At 47.2% G+C, this 9723-nt stretch overlaps 1 pseudogene; it reads left to right on the forward strand.

Annotated features, from left to right (window-relative positions):
* The first annotated feature begins 1610 nt into the window (after positions 1-1610).
* LOC140202030 (double-stranded RNA-specific adenosine deaminase-like) lies at positions 1611-9404 on the forward strand (annotated as a pseudogene).
* The last annotated feature ends 319 nt before the right edge of the window (positions 9405-9723 follow it).

Raw genomic sequence — 9723 nt, forward strand, 5'->3', positions numbered from 1 at the left:
AAGGGCAGGGAAAGAACTCTGGCTGCAAAGCTTTTCAGACCAAAATTATGGAGGACACATTTTGCTTTTATGAGAAAAGACACTTGCTTTAAACTTGTTTACCCTGAGAAAGACTACCATGACCATGAAGCCTTGCATGGGCAGGTGTGTGCGCATGCGCGACGTACGCGAATTGCAGAGCGATGCAGACACACCAACGCACAAGTATAAATGCTCACAATGTGCGTAGCCCACTTACTTAGGTTATGGCATTGAGTTGACACACAAGTATAAATCAGCCTTAAGGATACAGCAGGGTATAGATCATTTGTACAACAGATAGTCAATATAAGACAGTCGCATCAGCATAAAGCAGTCTGATTGCCTGGTGGAAGAAGCTGTCCCAGAGCCTGTTGGCCCTGGCTTTTATGCTGCGGTACCGCTTCCCAGATGGAAATGCAAAGAGACAGTACACTGTTCATGGCAGTACATTTAACATAAAGTTCTTTTTTTGGCGTGTGCCTGCGTGCCTGCAATTCTGTGCGTGTGTCTGCATGTGCATGTGGGCGTCCGTGATGATGCCTTTTTCATGGCTTTTACAAGGCGCGGAGCGAGAGAGACAGACTGTGTGGCGCGCCACTCCCCACACAGACATTTTTGCAGTATTTTCCTTTTATTTTCCAAGGTTGAGCTGCAATCTCGATACTCAACCTGGCACGGATGGAAAGCGTGCTCGGGAGCAGACCCAACTAGTTTTGAAACCGGGAACCTCTGCTCCCGGGTCCAGCGCCAATGTCATCACGCCACCAGCCGGCCCTAACATAAAGTTCTAAGTAAATTTATTATTAAAGTACATATATGTCACCATATACAACCCCAAGATTCATTTTTTTTGTGGGCATACACAGTAAATCCAAGAAAAACAATAGAATCAATGAAAGAGTGCACCCAACAGGACTGACAGACAACTGATGAGCAAAAGACAACAAACTGTGCAAATATAAAAAAAATAATAAGTAAGCAATAAATATTGAGAACATGAGGTGAAGAGCCCTTGGAAGTGAGCCCATAGGTTGTGGGAACATTTCAGTGATGGGGCAAGTGAAGCTGATTGACGTTAACCCCTCTGGTTCAAGAGCCTGATGACTAAGGGGTAACAACTATTCCCGAACCTGCTGGCGTGTGTCCTGAAGTTGCTGTAGTGTTTTCCTGATGGTAGCAGCGAGAGCATGGACTGCATGGCGGTGCTCCCTGATGATAGATGCTGCTTTCCTGGGACAGTGCTCCAGGTAGGTGTGGGGAGGGCTGTATAGTGTTGATTTGCAGAGCGATCTTGGAATCCAAGTGCACAGCTCCTTGAAAGGAGGTTATTAGGGTAAAGGATCTGGTGTTTGGGAGGAGGGGGGGTTGAAAGAGGGAGGTGTTGGGGGAGGGGAGGGGAAAAAAACGTGGGAGCGAATCAGAGACGCAAGAGCCGCCTGGCACTGCAGAGCGTCGGTCAGAGCCTGAGGAATACGCGGGTGCCTGCGGCCTAGGCTGGTACATACCAGGGATCCAGTCAGTTGGGCTTTTCTGGTTCTACCTGACCAAGGCACACCACAAGGCTCTTAATTAAGAGCATGAGCATGAGCATGAGCAGAGGTGGTGGCGGTGACAGAAGAGCATGAAGAGGTAAAGCAAACAGCTCTCGCCAGTACAGCCGTTACAATCACTCACACAAACAGTCCAACTGCATTCAGCCAGCACCTAGTTCCTTTGGTCAAGGAGCAGGAGTTGATCAATTCTGAAACCAGCAGATGCTGCTTCTCACTGGTAGGGTGGCGACTTCCAGATTTCCAAAAAGGAGGACATTGCATACGTGGTCGTAGGTTACCATATATATACAGTGCGGTTCAAAAACATTTATTTTTTTATAATATTTAAACCGTATTGCAAAAACAACAAATGCAAACAGATGATCACTTTATTTATTAAATAAAAATTCTGACATGATACTTTGTTTGCCTATATAAATCCAGCAAAAACCTAGCTATTTCATCATTAATCAGTGATTTTCTGCCAGAGCCCTTTTTCCTATTCAATGATTCATCATTCTGCATATTACATACAGTATAAATAAAGAACTGAAAGAAATGAATATTCATTTTTACTCCTGCTGAAGCAGATATGCTAACCAAATTAACTTACTTCACAAACTAAAGGAAGTAGCCTACTTAGGCCTACCCTGGACTGCCAGGTATGGATGTCTATTTTTTGTATTTCTGCCCTTTACTTGCTATCTCCAGGAGTTCTCTGTTGGCCAGGAGTTTTTTGTACATGGCTGGGCACTCTTCTGAGAAGTTGTTACATATTTGGAGCTCTGCTTTGACTGAGTCCACTTGCAGATGGTTTCTCTGGTTTCTCCAAGCTGAGGTCATCATTGAAAAAACTCGTTCTGTGTGAGCATTGCTGCATGGAAAAGAGAAGATATAAACACTCACCTTCTTCAGGTTTGTAAAGGAGACCTCAGATTTACTGAACAGCTTGAGATAACGTTCTTCACTGTGTCTATCTACCACTTCAGGAGTATTGATAATTGCCTCCACAATCCCATACTCTTCATATAATTCATCCATATCAATATCTTGAAGGTTACAGGCCTTCACTGCATCACAGAATTCTCCAAAAGGTATGGCACTTGTTAGGTTCAATTTTGACACTTTGTTATGAAAGCTGTTTTCAGAGAAGTCATACCTGTCACTTAAGTACTTTATGACCCTTTCATAGAAAACAATGAAGTCTGCTTCACATTTCTTAGACACACCAGGGGTAAGCTGGCTAAGCTTGGTGTTCACTGCAAAGCCAGAAAAAACAGTCCTTTACTCTTCTTTCAAGTTTGCTTTTCAGTTCAGCCATTAGCTTAAATACCGAAATTATGCTGAATGACTTGGCTTCTAGTGCTTCAATAGTGTCTGAGAACAATTTAAGAGTGTGACTGAGGAAGAAGAAATAGATCTCTGACAATTCACAGGCATTTCCTTCATCTCCAAAGCACTTCCACAGTACCTTGGGGCACTCCTCCTCAGCTAGTCTCTGAAAATAACTTCTTAGGATTTCCCAATACTTAAGTATTCTGTCAATAGTTGGCAAAAGAGAGAGCCATCTTGTCACAATATGCCGTAACAGATTACAGTTGTCAACATCTACGAGTTCACAGAATTCCATTAACTGTGTTGTTCTTTTAGCTGAGATGCTGAAATGGTTGTACTACTACTACTATGTGAATTCAAGCCTAGGGGGCCGGTGTCGGGCACGATGACGGACTCTCCACTTCTCCCTCTCCCTCATCAGTGTGTTCAGTTCATCTACATTAGCCACGCCGCTGTCTTCTAGGAGTGTGTTGACTATAGTCTTGGGCGGGCGCCCAGGGTTCATCCTCCCGTGCTTGGGCTCCCATATGATAAGTAGGCTGGCAGGTAGCTTGGGGTGGCGTAGACAGTGCCCTGCTAGTTGCAGTTTTCTCGCCTCAATTTTAGTGGAGAGTATCGGTAGGTTGTTATAGAGCTCGAAGTTCGTCATGTGCTGTTGCCAACTCACGTCAAGAGCCATCCGGAGCATTTGTGTATAGCAACTACCTACAGACTTTCGCATAGTCTTGGTGAGTGTCCACGTCTCGCATCCGTACGTGAGAATGGACTCTATGACTGCTATGAAGATCCTCTTTTTAAGCTCTCTGGTCAGGTTCGACTTCCAGATTTTCTTCATGTCGTTCATAGCCCTCTATGCCAGCGCCTTCCGTATCTTTATGTCCTTCTCTGAACTCATCATTCTTGACCCGAGGTACTTGTAGTCAAAGACTTTCTTAATGGTATCGTTTTCTACGGTCTTGTGAGTACCTTCATCGCAGTTAAGTGCCATGTACTCTGTCTTCTTAGCGTTTAGGTGAAGTCCAACTTTGTTGCACTCAATTTCCACTTTTGTCAGTAGCTGCTGTGCTTCCTCCATCTGGCCAGAGAGCAGGACTATGTCATCTGCAAAATGGAGATCTGTGAGCATAACTGGTCTGACCCTTTTGGTTCTGAAGCACCTTCAATAACTCCAAAAGACTGAGGTTTGGTAAAATACTGAAAGGCTTTTATTTGCTGTACAATACGACCTCCACGGTGAGTGTCTGCCCCCGGACTGAGGGGGAGGGGCCAAGGCGAACACTTTTATACAGGACTCTGTGGGAGGAGCCACAGGGGCAGTCAGCAGAGGGGCGTGTCCAGACAGTTAACCCAGTTACAACACATGTTTATGGTTTACCACAGGTTCGTCCTGGTTTTATGGTAAAACCAAGCTCATCATGATCTTTGGTAGCCTGTCGCAGAGCGTAATCAAGGACGATTATAAAGATGTCGGGTGCCAGAGTGTCTCCTTGCAGCACACCAGCTAGGAGCTCGAACACTGCTGTTTCTCTGTCTGGTGATACAACTTTCGCCATGGTTTTGGTATAGCTGGACTCTATTGTTCTTCTTGACTTCCTCGATTCTATGGAAAGCAAGTATTTGCATTACTGTACACTTTGAGCACAATATTTTCAACATCACTTTCCAGTTTGCCTGTAGCAAATCTTGTTACATTGTACAAAATATGAACCAGACAATTTGCAGAAATAATGTTCTTTTGAGCCTGTTACGAACCCCCGGGTTTCGTTTACTGTGGACTGTCACTTTAAGAGCACCTAAGTGAGGTGGGACTATGACGTCAGTCACAAGCTGACACTATTGACTGTGAGCTTAACCACAGGGAGAGAGACTTTTTCATTAGTGACAGTTGCAGCAGGAGAGAGAGAGAGAGAGAGAGAGAGAGAGAGAGAGAGAGAGAGAGAGAGAGGGAGGGAGAGAGACTGGGGAGGGAGAGAGACTGGGGAAGCCAGTAGCTTCAGTAGCTTCAGCTTGTCACAGCTGGGGTTTGGAACTCTCTTATGCCCAAAAGATTGGGTTAAACACTGGCATGGAGTGCATGAAGAGTGTGTCTGTCACTTTGTATAATCCAAAGGAGTGGATTTTGTTTGGGATATCCTGTGGAGACCACTTATGTGTGAACCCTTGCCTGGGTATGTGGTGTGGTAAGCACTTGAAGACGATATCCCTGTGACAAGTCACTTTCAGTGATAATTTTCGTTTACCTGTGGAATTCCACGTAACCACCTTTTCTCTATATTTCACCCTGGATTACAAATATCTCTCTCCTATCATTTATTCTGTGGATGACTGAACTTTCCGACTTTACCATCTCAAGACTTTAAGCCTTATTCCCCCAAGCTCGATATAGTTTGGGAGCTATACTTACACACATAACACTGTTAACGTTTGTTTATCTTGGTTAAGTTACAATATTATAAGTAGATACTAATAAAGATAGTGGTTTTATCATCAAAATCCGACTCAGTGTGAAATCTCTTGCTGCTGGTTTATTTCTAAAACGTTATAGTTCATAACAAGCCATTTTCAGTTTTTGATAAACACTGTTGTGTTTTCCATGGTTTACACTTGCATTGTGAGCAGTGTATGCAGACACTTTATTCAGATCCAGACCTGACGTCTCTGGTTTAACCAGCAACTGATTTGTTATGTCCCCCTGATGATTCATTGTTACTATATCGCTGTAAAACTCAAGTAACACATGTTGCGCTCCCTTCTCAAGGTGAAAGTATCTCAGAAGTATTAGGAAACACTTTGTTGCACCTTTGTTTGAAGTATCACTTGCTACTGAAAAAGGCAAGCCATGTTCTTTGATATACTCCACATGGTTTTGTACAGAATACAGTGCTAGAATATTTTCACAATGCTTTTGCTTTAGTTTTACCACATGTTACACCTTTCACTATCAATGAGTCACTGTACAGGTATATTTCTTTGTCAACTTTTACTCCACAATCAACACTTCTGTATGACTGATGATGCTTCACAGCATGATAAACTTCACACAGTTCTGCAGCCAAGACTGTGTCATCCTGAGTTGATCGAGCTGGAGAGAAAAATGATAACAATGATGATGTACCAGCAGTACGAGCGTTAACTTTATGTTTATCTGTGGTAGCATGTCGTTCAACTGCACTTCTTCCCTTACTGTCAATCTCCACATCACAACGGCATAGTGTACAAAAAACATGAAGGACATCTTTTCTGCTTTTAGCAATAAATTTAATTTTTTTGGCCCATTCATGGTTAAATATAGTCCTTTTTTTCAGCCTTTCTTTAGGGGCTTGAAACAAGAACAAAAAAGTCAACCACTCTCCACTGCAGCCTTGGGCAGACTGACCCCTCAGACGTGTTGACGTCACGTGACGCGTACGCTGCGGCTCATCAGCAGTGTTGACAACGGCAACTATATCTAATAAAAATATGTTAACGCTTGTTACAGCTTTCAGTTCCCACTGTTTTAGTATATCTGAGGTCACTTATATAAATTTTTTAGTCAGACCCAAAAAGGAGGACAAATTAACATCCGGCTCGAGGTGGCGCCGGACGGAGGACAGAGTGTTCAAAAGCCGGACTGTCCGTCCTCCCTACTCACTGGGTAGGCTGCACGAGCAACTACTTTTATGTCCCAGCAACCGTACAGGTACCCGGTATACTACCAACAGAAGCAGCGAGACTTCGTCCAGCCGCTCACTGTTCTCCGCCAAGACTCAAACACGTAGGCCACGCCACTATCTGCTTGCAGCCTGTCGCTTATCCCCACCCGCCTGCTGCCCCGGCCCAGAAGGGGACCAAGAGTTCAAGGCCAGTTGATAATCTGAATTAACTGTTTACAAAATTCTGTAATATCTCCCGTGGTGGAGGTATTCAGCAAGAGATAATCTGTGTTCTGGGAAAGCTTAAACCGGGGGGAAAGCACGCCAGCACGTAAAATAGCCAAGCAACTTGAAACTCAGAAAAAAATTGTCAACCACAACCTGTACAAGTTGTTGGAGGGAAAAAGTGTGAGGAAGGAGGGAGCTTCACCCCCACTGTGGTGCCTTGCTGAGGCTGCGGAGGCCACTGTGAGGGGTGAAAGTCGGCAGTCAGCTCCTGAGGGCTGTGCCGTAACACTCCCGGTCAAGGAAGAGAAGCCGGCATCTGACGACAAAGATAGCTCCGAGGACAGTGTGACTGAGAAGTCCAGCATGGAGGACAGCGAGAACAACAGGGACAAAATCTTCCATTTCCTCTTGGAGAAGGGCAAGGCAACAGTCCTGGAGATTCAGGCTGAGGTTAGCCCGACAGGTCAACCCCACCCTCCACATGCTGGAAAATCAAGGTGACCTCAACAAGGAGGTGGCCCTCCCGCCCACTTGGACGCTCTCGGATCAGAAGAGGGAGGTTCTGCTGCGGAAGAAGCAGGTGCAAGAATTGGGCACGACTGTAACCGGACCCGTGGGCACCATTCCGGTGCAAATCAAGTGTGAGGGTGGTGTTACACAAGAAGAGGTTGCAGGTATTCCCGATGGGCTGAGCATCATGAACCGGGCGAGCGTGGCTGGCGAGGTGGTTGGCCTCCCGCAAGGTGTGCTGGCGGACAAGCCCGGCGGCGGCCAGCACCCGGTGCTCTCCCTGACAGAACGGCTTTGTGCGTGCTTAGTGAAGAATTCCTCCTCCTTCGCCACAACAGGAATCTAAAGCGGCACTGGAGTGCCCAACTGCTCTGAATGAAACCGCGTGCTGCTTCCCAACCGATGCTGGTTGCCGGGAAGAACCCCATCTGCATGTTGATGGAGTACGCTCCGAAGTCAGGCAATGCCTGCCAATTCCAGCTTGTTTCGCAAAGTGGACCTCCACATGACCCCAGATTCACCATCATGGTTAAATCGGGCAGTGAGACCCTTCCCGCCGCCACAGCGAACAGCAAAAACCTGGCCAAGCTGTCTGCAGTAAAGACGGCTGTCCTCCTCCGCCTTGGGAATTCTCCTCAGTTTTCTACAAGGCCCTCAGACATGAACACAGAGAAATCTGTTGCACAAAGCCCCATTCCATCAATGGACTCTGACGCTGCCCAGTCAGGAGGCCTGGGCAAACTGATCACCTCCCTGAATAAGAACCCCTATCGGCAGCCTTTTGGAATACGCATGCAGCAGAGCTCAAGATGATCGAACAGTTAGGTCCACCGTATGACCCAAGGTTTACCTACTAGGCGAAGGTCAGGGGCCGCTGGTTCCCACCGGTGAGTTCAAGCAAGAAGCTGGCGAAACAGGAGGCGGCAGACACCGTGCTCTAGGTCCTCATTGGCTAATGTGAGAAGGCAGTGCGGACTGGAGAATTCAGCTCTGAGCTGCCCGTGTTGGGAGGGACGGTGCATGACCAGGTTGCCATGCTCAGCCTCCAGTGTTTCAACAATCTGCCTGCCAAGCATCCAACTCAGCCCGCTGGGCCATGAGGTCCTAGCCGCCATCATAATGAAGAAGGGCGATGAGGACCTGTGAACCACGGTCAGCCTGGGCACAGGTAACCGATGCGTTAAGGGGGAAGGTCTGAGCCTCAGAGGAGAGACGATCGTGCTGAGATTATCTCACGGAGCTGCTTCATCGGATTTCTGTACAGTGAACTGTTGAAATACAACCCCAGATCCCCAGGTGACAGCCTTTCTGTGCCAGCACAGGACAACAGCTTAAGGATTAAACCAGGAGTAACATTTCATCTCTACATCAGCACCGCCTCGTGTGGAGACAGTGCCCTGTTTGACGAGTCGTGTAGCGAGCCGCCAACGAAAGGAGGAGACAATTCGCATCACCCGCTGTTCGAGAACACGAATCAGGGCAAACTGCGTACCAAGGTGGAGAACAATGAAGGAGTCAAGTGACATTGTGCAGACGTGGGACGGGATTCAGCACGGCGAGAGGCTCCGCACCATGTCCTGTAGCGACAAGTTCCTGCGCTGCAACGTGCTGGGCCTTCGGGGGCGCTGCTGGCACATTTCACCCACCCCCATCTATCTTAGTTCCATTACCCTGGGCTACCACGGGCGCCTGGCGTGCGCAGTCTGCAGACGCATGTCCAGGGATGGTGATGAGTTTTGAACATCTCTACCTTATTCGTACACGCTGAATCACCCGCAGATCGGCCGAGTCAGCGTGTACGAGTCGACGCGGCAGACTGGGAAAACGAAGGAGTCCAGCGTGAACTGGTCCCTGGCGGATGGGTCTGAGGTGGAGGTCCTGGCTGGAACCAAAGGGAAAGTGGATGGACGCCAGCTGGACATCTCCCGCGTGTCCAAAAGCAAACTGCATGACCTGTTCCGCCAGCTGTGCCAAGACCGGGCACCAGGACCCGCTGGGATTGGCCTCCTACTCGGACGCCAAGGAGGTGGTCGCAGACTTCCAGAACGCCCGGACCCTGTTCTTCAAAGCCCTGGAGCAGATGAACTATGGAAGCTGGATCCAGAAGCCTTCAGAGGAGAAAAGTTTCATGAAGAGTGAGGTGTAGCTGATCCTTCAGGGCTGCATTGGGGTGGATCGGGGAACAATTCTGTACAGAGGCTGTAGAGAGTTTAAACAAACACACACACACAACTATTAAAGAGCAGCACATATGATTCCAGAAGTTCCTTTATAAATCTGTAAAATGTTTATAATGGAATGAAGTTTAAATCCAATGATATAGACAATTTAAAGAGAGTTACTTGGGTTAAGAGTGGGGTGGGGTGGGTGCCTTTTTCACAGGCAGTCCTTAGCTCGGGTTGACAGTTCTGCCGAGCAGGTAGGTCCTTGGAAGGTGGAGGGGATTCCTGCTTCAGCACGATGGT

Source organism: Mobula birostris, chromosome 8 (genome assembly GCF_030028105.1).
Source record: "Mobula birostris isolate sMobBir1 chromosome 8, sMobBir1.hap1, whole genome shotgun sequence".
In the NCBI taxonomy this organism is placed as follows: domain Eukaryota; kingdom Metazoa; phylum Chordata; class Chondrichthyes; order Myliobatiformes; family Myliobatidae; genus Mobula; species Mobula birostris.